Raw genomic sequence first — 12,252 nt, forward strand, 5'->3', positions numbered from 1 at the left:
TTATAGTGAATTTCACCATTCCAGCACAGTAGTCCAATTGTTGTCTTATTCCATAAACACTATACGTGTTGTCAGGATTGTTTGCTGCATTTCTATGAAGTACTAACATTTGCAAACAAAATTGGTCTGTACTGTGTAAGTAAATGTTGTCAACAATTGGTGGTAATTGAAATAGAATATTCATTGCTACATTTGCATAGCAACTTACACCAATTACATTTGAAAGTTTAAATGGACCAGGTAGTTCTGTATCTGAGTGCTTTTTTTTTTAGTTTGTCTTCCTTTTTTGAAGAAGTACCTGGTTTACTTTCCCTGATAATTTCTTTTTTGTTTATGGTACTTGATGAAGTATTAGTTTTTATTTACTCTCTTTGGAGGATTTGCAGTTACATCCTGGTGCATTTCTGTTTGATTTAGTTTTCTTTTACAACATTTTACTTTTTGTGGAACAGGATATGTTTTTAGATGGGGGCGTATAGTGAACAAAATCTATTGTATTCTAAAATGCAAGGAATATCAGCGTTTACTTTACTTGCATCAAAGTTGAATAGAAATAGACCGTCAAGTGTACGTAAGCGTGATAGTGCTACGTAGCTCATGCCTTCTTTAAAGACTGTGTTACCAATGTCTGTCAATGCTTTGTCTAGGGTAAAACCTTGGGATTTATGAATGGTGACTGCGTATGCAAGAGTTAGAGAAAATTGTTCTCTGCATACATACATGTCTTTGAAGAGGAGGAATCGAGCTGTTGAGCGTCCTATTCTTTTCACTTCTGAAAGTTTGTCAAAGAGAATATTGACAAACTGAATGTTGTTGTCACGTGGGTATGTTTGAAAGCCAACAACTGTACACAGTGCTCCATTAACTAGTCCTTGATCCACATCAAGGTTACGTTTAAGCATTACTATGCAATTTAAGGATAATTTTAATATTTTTTCCAATCCAACTGTGTTGGAGATTGAATTTTCTAAACTATTTAGTCTTGTTGTGGCTTGTTCACACATGGGTAGTGTCATACCAGGTATGTCTAGTTTGTCTGTGGCGCTAATTTCAATTATTGGTTGCATTTCTTTTTTTAACATTCTTTCAATGAATTTGAAACAGCTTGCAAGAGTTGGCATTAAGGCCATACAATTGACATTTTTATGGGCTAATTGTACCATAACATCCATAGCACATGCATTATCGCCAAGTGCATGAATGTGCCGGATTTTCAATATTGCTTGTGCTTCTTGAGATAGTATACCAACTCTAATACTTTTTAAGATGTTGGCATAAGTGAGATCTGCAGATTGCTGCATGTTTTCTGTTTATTCTCTTTATTGGAAATGTTGCCAAAGGTTGACATTTCCTATACTGCCAACAGTTTTACGGCAGAGTTTGTGTCCTAAGGTTTTAAAAATAGGCTCACCTTTCACTGGTGTCAATTGAAGAAGATCTTCGAAAACAATAATGTGTTTTCTTCCAAAGAGCTCTTCATAGTTTATTTTGAGTACTTCTTGTAATCTGAGGTGAATCAAAGCCAACATTAGGTTGGAGACCATGCTCACTTCATCTATTAGTAGCATTTTCATTTGTTTTAATACTCTGCGTAGTTCCATTGCAGCTTCTGTAGAAAGTTTGTAATAGTCTAATTTGTTTTGGTGTTCTACTGGCAGGAGTAGTAATCGGTGTAAAGTGACACCGCCTATGTTGTAGGCAGCTAAACCTGTGGGGGCAGTGACAACAGCTGACAGTGTGTTGTTTGTCAATTGTTGAAGGAATTCACTGATGATTTTGTTTAAGAATGTTTTGCCAGAACCAGCTTCACCACTGACGTGCAGCAGTATAGGTTTGTAATTTTGGCAGGTGCATTCTTTTTTTTCATGTTGTACACCATGTGCAATTTCTTTTGTTACTTCTTTAAAAATGCTATGTTGCTCATTGTTTAGTTTTAATTCTAGTATAGTTAAGGCTTCTTTATCTTCATACTGACACATGGTGTTTTCTACTTCCGTCATAGCTAATTCTGCCTCATTTTTATTAGTGGCTCCCCCAGTGGTTCTTGGCTTCCTGTTACAGAAGGTTGACTGCTGTCAAGAGTGGCCTTATCTAGTTGGGCCTGGAGTTCTTCTTCGTGTTGCTTTTCATTGTGCAACATTGTTTTGTACTGTGTAAAGTTTACATCGGTTATAGTGCTTTCATTTGCTTTGAAAGCGTCTTCGTAGGAGTCATAGTTATCTAGTATTTCTTCTTCTTTTCTCCATGGTTTAAAGAGTTGTAGCAGGTACATGTAATATAGTTCTTTATGTTGAGGAGTCTTTAATGACAATTTGATATGATTAACTACATTTGGTTTGGTGAGTTTTACTAAGCTGCCTTCACAATTTGATACTCAGTATCTACCTTTTTTTTCATCAGGTTTTATATTATTTTTGTTTGTGAAGTTTTGGGCTATGTGGTAGAGACACATGGTTTCTAAAGTGGTACTTCTGTTTGGGTAGTATGTGTCCAGCAAATTGTTTTTTTTTAAATGTCTTGGCTGTTGGGATCATGTTTGGCTATTGTTTCTACATCGTCGTATGATTTCAGAACTGTGTTCTAGATTTAGCAGGACCAAGACTTAGCCATACTATATTTTCAGATTTTCCATACAAAGCAGTAAACGATCTGGATGGTAATTTGTCAAATTCTTTGTGTATTTTGGGAATAAAGTAAATGGTGGCTAGAATTGGATATGTGTTGTTCTTATAGTTATATTAATTTTCCGTAAGTAAAGCCTCATTTAGCCAATGTGGATTCATATTCTTCCATTCATTTACCAGCAGACCAATCATAAATGGAATAGGATCACTTACAGAATCCATTTCACAATACATTGACAAGCATTTACAGCCACTTACATCGGATTTAGCATCATTTATTCAAGATACAAAACACGTTATAAAACAACTGGAATCTATCAGTTGGGAACCAATTTTAGGTTAGTAACTTTGGACATCACTTCATTATACACCAGCATTTTACATAACAAAGGAATTGAAACTATGCATTGTTTTTTAAAAAAACATATCCATTTCATACCAACAACAAAACCTCATGATAATTGAAATGCTTAACTTCACTCTTCATAACAATGTCTTTCTGATCAATAAACAACTCTACTGACAAAAATAAGGGACTGCTATGGGCGAAAAATTGGCTCCCTCACGCTAATTTGTATAAGGGACACTACGAGTTAGAACATGCATGGCAACTTCCATATTTTACAGAAAATAATCAAGTAGTCTATTGGGGTCATTTCATAGATGACATTTTAATCATTTGGAATGCAACCAAAGAATCTCTCTTTGAATATCAGAACTACTGCAAGAAACCCCTAATAGAATTAGCTTTCTATATTTGGAATTATACTTTGAAAACAATACAATACACAGAACTCTATATGTCGAACCCACATCTGGAAACAGTATTCTGCACACTACAAGCAACCATCTGAACCGCGTGACAAAAAAAATACTGTATGGTGAATTCTTAAGGATCAAACTAAAGCGCACAAAAAGACCAAGAATTTGAAAAAAATGCTACATTCATGACCCAAAAATTAAAAGAAAGAGGTTATGAAACCAAACAACTCAATCAAGCTTATAAAGAAATGATGGAGAGAACAAGAGTAGAACTATTGGAAACAAACCCACAACAAACAAAAAAAACAGGAGTTGAAATAAGTAAGGTCAGGTTTATAACAACCTACAGCTCGGAATCAAACAAATTAGACACATCTTCAAAAAACACTGGGCAATGTTATGACTAGTTGACAACCTATGTCCTTATTTGGAGGAAAACCCATGTGTAACATTTTGTAAAGCCAAAAATCTGAAAAATGTGTTGAGTCCATCACAGTTCCAATAAAAAAGAATTAATACTGGTTTATCCCAGATTGGCAACAAACAGCACTCAAAGGAAACTACAAATGTGGCAAATGCAGTCAATGCCCGTATTCAGATAATGAGAAAAAAACAATTCAAATGCCTAATGGAATTGGAAGTCACATCAGAGAATTGATAGACGGCAATACAAAATTTGTTATCTATGGTATAAAATGCATATGCTCAAAACTGCATATTGGCAGTACAATTTGTCCATTGAAAAACAGAATTGCAGAATATTTAAGATCCATCAGCAACAAAGACCTTAGATACCCTCTGGCATATTACTTTCAAAAAGAACATGGACGTGAAAAATGGATGGGATAAAATATTTTGGAATTGAAAAAATGTGTATGCTGCCAAGAGGAGGTAACAGAGAACAATGTCTGAGACACAGAGAAGCAGTATGGGTCTGTTTATAGGACAGTTGCAATTCAGGGTTACATTTCGACACAGAAATGAACCATCATTTGTGATAGTATGTACAATGTTGTTCAGATGATATTGTATATACCAGTTACTGCAGTAGTTCAGTCATCAAAAATTTGCAAACTAACATAATCCAAACTGGTTTAACATTTTATACATTATTGATATTGCAATTAGTTAATATGAACAAAATCACATGAAAGCGGAATGGCGGTTAAGACAGTGCCAATTGAGGAAAAAAGCATTTCTAAAATGATTACTTCAACCCAAAGAAAGATGTAGGATGATGCAATGACACGAGCGCGCAATTGGAAACGCCATCGCATCACATGGTAAATCAATTTGTGATCGTATTCATTTTCAAAGCGGTCATCATTCCGCAAGCGAAATAATTACCCAAAGCAAGATGGAAGGTGGTGCGATGACAGGAGCGTGAAATTGGAAATGCGACCGTGCTAACATGTACAAATAAATAGCAGCCATCTTTGTTTTCATGGCAGTTATTATGCTGTGAGTGAAAACGCTGTAGCAGAGGAAAGTAGCTACAAGAAAAACAAGTAAGCGTTACTTAGAAACTGAAACTCAGTAAAGGAATAGCATTTATATTAGTTAACTTGGAAAAGTATTTAAGGTACTAAAATAAGCAGCAATAATTTTTTTTGTTCCACTATACAATATAAAAAAGTGAGAAGACCATAAAACCAAAGTAAAAAGGTTAATTTACCGTAACTCAATGGACAATATTTGGCACAGCAGACTTAAGAAGCTATTCATTATAGCCAAAGGTGTTAAAGTGAGTACTATATGCCCTTATCTACAAATGTTGGTATACACATGTTTAAATCAGTAATGGGTTTGCTAGTGAATTTAGAGAATATGAGGATGAGCAAGTTCGCAAACATTTCTACAATCACTTTTATTTTTATTTTCATTTGCAGTTTACAAATTTAGTTCTATAAATATGTACCCCTCCTGATAAACCATCTCAAAAAGAGGGAGAAATATGTGTCTAGTAAAATCAAAATAAAGAGGAAATCCACATGAAAAGAGGTTGAATGGGAAAAGATAAAATAAAAACCACTCAAAGAAGGAAGTACTCTGAAATAAGTAAATGTGAAAGGATATACAAAGAAATTGATGTACAATGTTTACATGACATATGAAGACAATGGGCCTCATTATGAGTCAGCCGGTCCGGAAAGAACGGTGGTGGTAAAACCGCCACCACCAGTTAATGTAATGCCCACTCTTTGTTACAAACACTTTCAACATAAATAAACTGATAGTGATTTTACAGATGAATATGCAATGTTGTCGAAACATGGGTAGCAGACTAATTGCTCTACTCTCTGAACAATATGACACCAGAGGGTTTTAATGTCAAGCTACAAGCCACAGACATTACAAAGGAGTGTGCAGAGTGTTTTGTGAATTCCTGAATTGCTGTGCTGAGTCTGTTTACCCTCTTCATTCATTACAGGTGGGTGTGATCTATAAAAGCTCCAGTGCTGAGCGGAGCGAATGCAGAGCAAATGTGGAGTGTGCAGAGTGTTTTTGTGAAATCACAACTTGCTGTGTTGAGTCTGTTTACCCTCATGTTCATTGCTTCATCGTTATCCCTCGATTTACACTGGTATTGCCTTTGATTTGGAAATTCAAGTTCCCAGAAAGGACATTTTCGGAAATAACATTATTTTCGTTTTTTTCTAATGCAATTGCATAGATTTGGAAAATTGTGTATATGTATAAGTACATTGTACAAGTGCTGCTTAGCTACTTAACTGTGTAGCGGCTGTACAGGAAAGCAAAAGTTGCACTCTCCATACATTTCAATTTATTATTCAAAATCCCTATATCACGAGCATGAGTGGTTTCGCCATGCAGACCCGCTTGTACACTCTAAAATCCACCATGCTGCCTCAGAACGAAATCTCTAAACAGCTAATTTTTCCAAAAAGAACACCACAGCGAGCGTCTCACATGCTAAATATTGCAGCAAGTAACCACGCAAGAACGTGCATATGCACGTAGTCCCTCACCTCTGATATTCAAGGTTTCTACTCTCCCGAACCTCTAGCATTGAAACGTGCTGCCCTGATTAACAACCACTCAGACATCCCTTCCATATCGGTTTCGCGAGATGAAGCCTCAACCTCACATCCTACGGCAATTGATCTTTCAACCCTGCCTGATTCTCTGCTGGCTGCAGACTTCACTACCATGCCATCTTCTATGATCCAGCCTCCTCCCTCCAATGTGTCCACAATCTCAGTGCAACAAAAAGAAAATTCCCCCATGCAGCTGAATATCTGTCATTGCTGCCCAGATCCAAAATGAAGCACTGTTTGTAAGTCTCTTAGAAAAATCTTCAGAAACATGCTGCAGCAAATTAGCAACTGGTAACAACTGAGCGCTGTTGTCACACAAAAGTGTGACCCTCCCTACCCCTACCTTGTCAAACTATCAAGAAAAGCATAAACTGCCCCAACCTTCCCTTACCCCTACAGGTACCACAAGCCTCTCTCAGTCACCGATCATGTTTGTCAATTCTATGGATAACTCATCTGCCCTCTAGATATCCTTTACACATCCCACCCCAGGAAAAGATACATCCAGCAAACATGTAGAAAGATGCTTATCTCCAAGAATCACAATTGCTACATTTGTAGATATCACACTCGCTGCTATGAATCCCGCACTTATGTCATTGACCAAACTCTACGAGAGTTTGGATAACAAAGTAAACACTCATGCATCATTAATTCTGCAACTACTTCAGCATTAACAATGCACTAATGATGGCTCAAAATCACATCCTCCAATTGTCGGCAACCCTGGTTTAGAAGCCAGTTCGCCCAAAAGGTGTGAAAGCAAGATAGCTACTCCGCAAAATGCTTGTGAAATGCCATGCCTTGCAGATGCCTCTGCCACCCTTGAAATTACTGATTCTACACTACAGCCCTTAACTGAACCTGTTGTACTTAATGTGGCACCGCACAAACCTGCGTTCTCTATGTTCAATACAGCTAAAAAGGTATTTGCGGAATCCTAACCAATATGGAAGAAAACTAAAAACATGAAAGCATCTACGTTACAAATTCGTCCTAGCACAACACATTTTATACACTCTCTGCCTTTACCGAAGAAGCAAATAGAAGTAGCTAAAACAGTGGTGAAACATATTATGCAGTCATATGCCATAAAAAAAATAATCTTGGGAACCAAAAATCGCTCAGGTGATCTACGATATGAACTCCTAGATGATCTGCTGGAATTGGTTGAACTGGAACATGAACATCCTCCACCCCTCGAGATTCCCACCTCAGCAGCTTCTTCTGCTGCAGTTAACACTCTTTCTTCCTTGTCTGTGAATAGCCCTACATTTTTCACCTTGGAGCAAAGCCGAGCACAATTAGCTAAATCAATCACCCTGCACGTCAGCTCTCTACAGAGCGCCCGTTCAGACTCACATGATCAATCCTGCTCACAATCATCCACAGCTGCCATTACACAGGGTGCGATTAGACAAAGTAGCCTGACATCTAATGCCTAAAGCAAGGTAGGGAAATCCACTACTCTTGCTGACAAAAAATAAGAATACTACTTATCAATCGTATTTCTACCATCTTATTATTGAATGCAAACCTACCCCTTACATGACACATGACTTTAATACAACTAGCATCCTCAACATTTTTAGCGATATCCCGAGCTTGGAAGGTCTGGCATCGTCCAACATAAATCAGGTAGAGTTTATAAAAGACTCTGATTTATCCATAGCAAGGTTATGGATACAGTCAGGGGTCTTCCTAAATACAATATGGCAAGCCAGAGCTTCTCTATTCAATCTGGGCTTTCTTCTCTCCCGAGAAATTCCTCTTGACAAAAACTTTAAATCAAAATGGAACATTGCATTGAGCTGCCATCAAAGAGCAATATCTGCTCTTCCTTCTCTAAAAAATTACGTGCAAACAACCATTTTCTCACCATTCACAGCAATTACAGAATACCACAGGAAATAAGTCCCCTTCATCTGTCTGACTAGTCACCCAGGATTAACAATCTGAGAGGAACACCACTCAAAGTTATAGTTTGCCAGCTGGATAACTCGAGGTTTTAAGCACCTCCTGAATTGCTCCACACATGATCTTGATCATTTTAACATTGTCGCTTTTCAAGAGACATGGCTTGCGGAATCATCGATATGGGACAGTCATAATATACTTCTCCAACCTGCAAGAACTGCCGCCAAAGGCAGACCCATGGCTAGACTACTATTCGCCACCAAAATATAATCTGGCCTTCAAATAGAACCCTTTGCCACTCCAAACCTCTATACCAAGCTAGTAAAAATTCAATTCCCTGACTATAGCTCTAATTCTCATCTACTGGAACAACTCAGATTTCAAAACTGAAAGATTTCTTTGTGATTTGGAGAATGTGCTAGACCTACTCACAGCTGACACATCTATAACTCACAAAATTCTAGTCAGCGACCTGAATTTACATTGTCTCGCTAAAACAACTGCTGCAGAATCTGCCCTTGTAAAATGCTGATCTGACCTTATGGCAGATAGACAACTCGTCATGCTCAATGGAGCTTTCGCCGATGACAAACCACCGAGTAGCACTTGGAGAAGAGTTGATCAAGAAGCAATATCTTTACCGATAGGACTCTTTTTGCACTTGCAGAAAGCTTTAAAATAGTGCCTGAGAAACAAACCAACCATGAGATGCTTGCAGTATCTTGGAAATGGCCCTCTCTGCAGATGGGTAAGCATAACTCTTGTTATCAAAGCAAACTTATGCTGACTGAAGGGCAACATCGATTTTGCTGGTATCCTGAGTCACTATTACATCTATAAGACCAGCTTGCTAACAATGCACATAAATTGTGTCAGATCATAACGCACCTCGAAGGCTATTATATCATAGCTCTGCAACTTTTTAAGCAGCAACCGTCTTTGACAGCCAGAAACATCTACAGGCACAAACACAGCTATGATCCTGTATTACAAGAGCAGAAGGTCATCTTCCAACTATCAAACCGAGCAGCCTGCTTATTACCTCACAAGGCCAAAATGTGTGTCTTAAAATAGATTAAAACACAATATAAGAATTGGGTGCGCGGCCGTAATGCTCTGCTGTTCCAAAAAGACGGTGAGCTAATGTTACGAGCCATGGCTTCTAAAAACTCAGTGTCAATCTGGTACCTACTAAACTGAGCAACTCACATTACTCAGCTCTAGACGCAGATAGATGTGGTATCAGAGCAAGTATGGAACGCCCAATACACCAATTTATACACGCTAATCTCTTCAACTCCACCCTCTGCAAATTTGATGCCAACAGCCACACTTGATCTTGCCGTTGACCAATATGATATCCTATAGATTATCTTGAAACTCAGCTCTTCTAGAGCTCCAGAACCGGATGGTCTTATTAATGTCATGCTTAAACTCCATCATGAAGTGTGGGCTAAAATAGTATGTACCATATTTAATCGAGTACAAGCAACAAAAAAGATTCCTCCATCATGGCTGAAATCAGTGGTAGTACTCGTCTTTATAAAAGGACATTGGCGGTCTTCTACCAATTATCAACCCATTGCCCTCGTCGATGCTTCAGGGATAATATTTGCATGGCTATTCTTTTGAAATTGTAATCAATGGGTGTCTGAACAAAAGCTACAATATCCATTTCAAACTGGCATCATTCAAGGCCTGGGTACTACTGTCAATTTGCTATTTATCACTTCTACGAAAACCCACTCCCTTAAAATGAAACAGCCATATATATTGCCTTCATCGATTTCAAAACAGCTTTTGATACAGTTTCAAGAGGTCCATTAATGCACAAACTAAAAGAAGCCAACTAGGCAAACTAACCCCTCCAATTTTGACCTTTAGAGGACTAAAGCAGTAATGCATTTTGGCATCTGCGTTATTAAATTTTTTCATCTCAGATCTAAAAATCTCGCCAAAATCATCTCTGACCCTCCAAAGCTAGGGCATCACTCCATTCCATGGCTGCCAAGAGGCCTACAAAAGCTTCTGTCAGCCCTAGGAAAGTATGCAGCTGAAAACCTTTTATCGGTTAACTCGGCCAAAACAAAAATCATGCACTGTGGCAGGAGGCAGAATGATAAACATTTCTGCAAATGGTCGCTACATGGAACAGAAATCCAAGTTGTTAACGAATATCGTTACTTGGGCCTTAATTTGAACAATCATAAATCCGACTTGCCTTACATTATGGAGCTGAAAAACAAAAAATCAAAACTGCAATTGCACAAGCCCGAATCATCCATGCGAAGTATGGTAAATGTTCCTATTCACCATTACTCACTTTCTAGTGTCAGAAAGTTGTCCCCATAGTATTATATGGGGCTGAAACCAATATGTGGGGACCAATATCATTTTGGCTCCTTCTAGAGAGCACACTTTGGAAGCATGTCCTTTCCCTACCCCTCTCCCAACCCATTGCATAATCAGGCATGAATTAGGCTTACTTTCTTTATATAGTTTTTATGCCTGGAAACTATGTTCTCTATATAAGAAATGCCTCATATCTACCACCTCAGAATCACTATCACACATTCTATCCCACTATCTAGCATCGTCCAATCACAGCTTCATTGCCACTTGGACACAAGAAACTATGAAAATCATGCAAGAGGCGTATATGTTACCTGAACTGTTAATCGAAAATCCGACACGTGCTAAGCAGAAGCTCTACCAACACCGATCTGCACTCAGGATCTATACATGAAATATAGAGATTTCCAAAACAACTCACAGGGCCTCCAAAAGTATTGAATACCAGAATCATACCTACTGAAGTTTCCATCCCCGACATACAGAAGTGCCTTTTGGATGTTTCGGCTCAACAAATGGAAAGCAAATTAGGTACTAGTGAAATGGAAATGTATCCCCAAATCCTGAAATATATGCATATTTTGTCAAACAAAACAGATCATCCAGAAAACTGCAACATTTATTAACAGCATGCCCGATGCTCATAGTCGAGCAGACCTCACATTTGAAAATGAATTTCAAAGACCTTAGAAATCTAACATCAGAAATTCTATGGCAATAAATATTTCAAACACGACTTATGAATGTCAAAATTGCCATCATTAGATTTCTTCTTTCGTTGAATCTCACCTGAAGAGGTTAAGTAAAATTATAGCCTTGGATAATTGAGAAACTTGAACAATTCCTGAATCCTTTATATGCAAATCTATATATTTTATCCTAACTTTTAGATTGCAAGGCTTGAATATATAATTCTTGTGCCTGTGTGAAACAAGATTTTAGATTTTCATGTGACCTTCAGTGTACCTTTTTGATAAGGTTTTTAGTGTGATACATGATATGAGTGACCACAATGATAACTATAATGTGAAATGAATTTATATACATGCTTGATCATTGTTTCACATTGATCTTATTTGTCTCTCTACTTCTTCTTCTTCTTGTAAAGATTTATTTTCTTTTCTTTTTAGTGATTTTTTTTTTTAATTAAACTTTTTTTTTATTTGACTTGACAGCGCAACAAAGGACAGAGGGAGCCACATAGCATCAGCATTAAGAGCAAGCAATGCGGATAATAAACAGTACATATTGAGTACAGTGACGTGTATTGATAAAAGGCAATATACAAAGTATTGATACATGCACCAAACAGGTCAACATCTATGGGGAGCCTCACAGGGAAGTAGGGGGAGAAGTTGAATGGTGAGGCCATGGCAGACATTTAGGGCCTCGTTACACGGATGGCGGAGAACCATGGCGCTATTAGCGCCATGGTTCATGCCGGTAAAATACCGGCACCGCCTTGGCGGAAAGGGAAATTACCGCCCCATTCCAAGGTTGGCGGGGCGGTAATTCCCCCTTCCACCATTGCCCTTCCC

The sequence above is a fragment of the Ambystoma mexicanum genome, chromosome 10, assembly GCF_040938575.1.
Source record: "Ambystoma mexicanum isolate Mex_15411 chromosome 10, UKY_AmexF1_1, whole genome shotgun sequence".
Lineage (NCBI taxonomy): Eukaryota > Metazoa > Chordata > Amphibia > Caudata > Ambystomatidae > Ambystoma > Ambystoma mexicanum.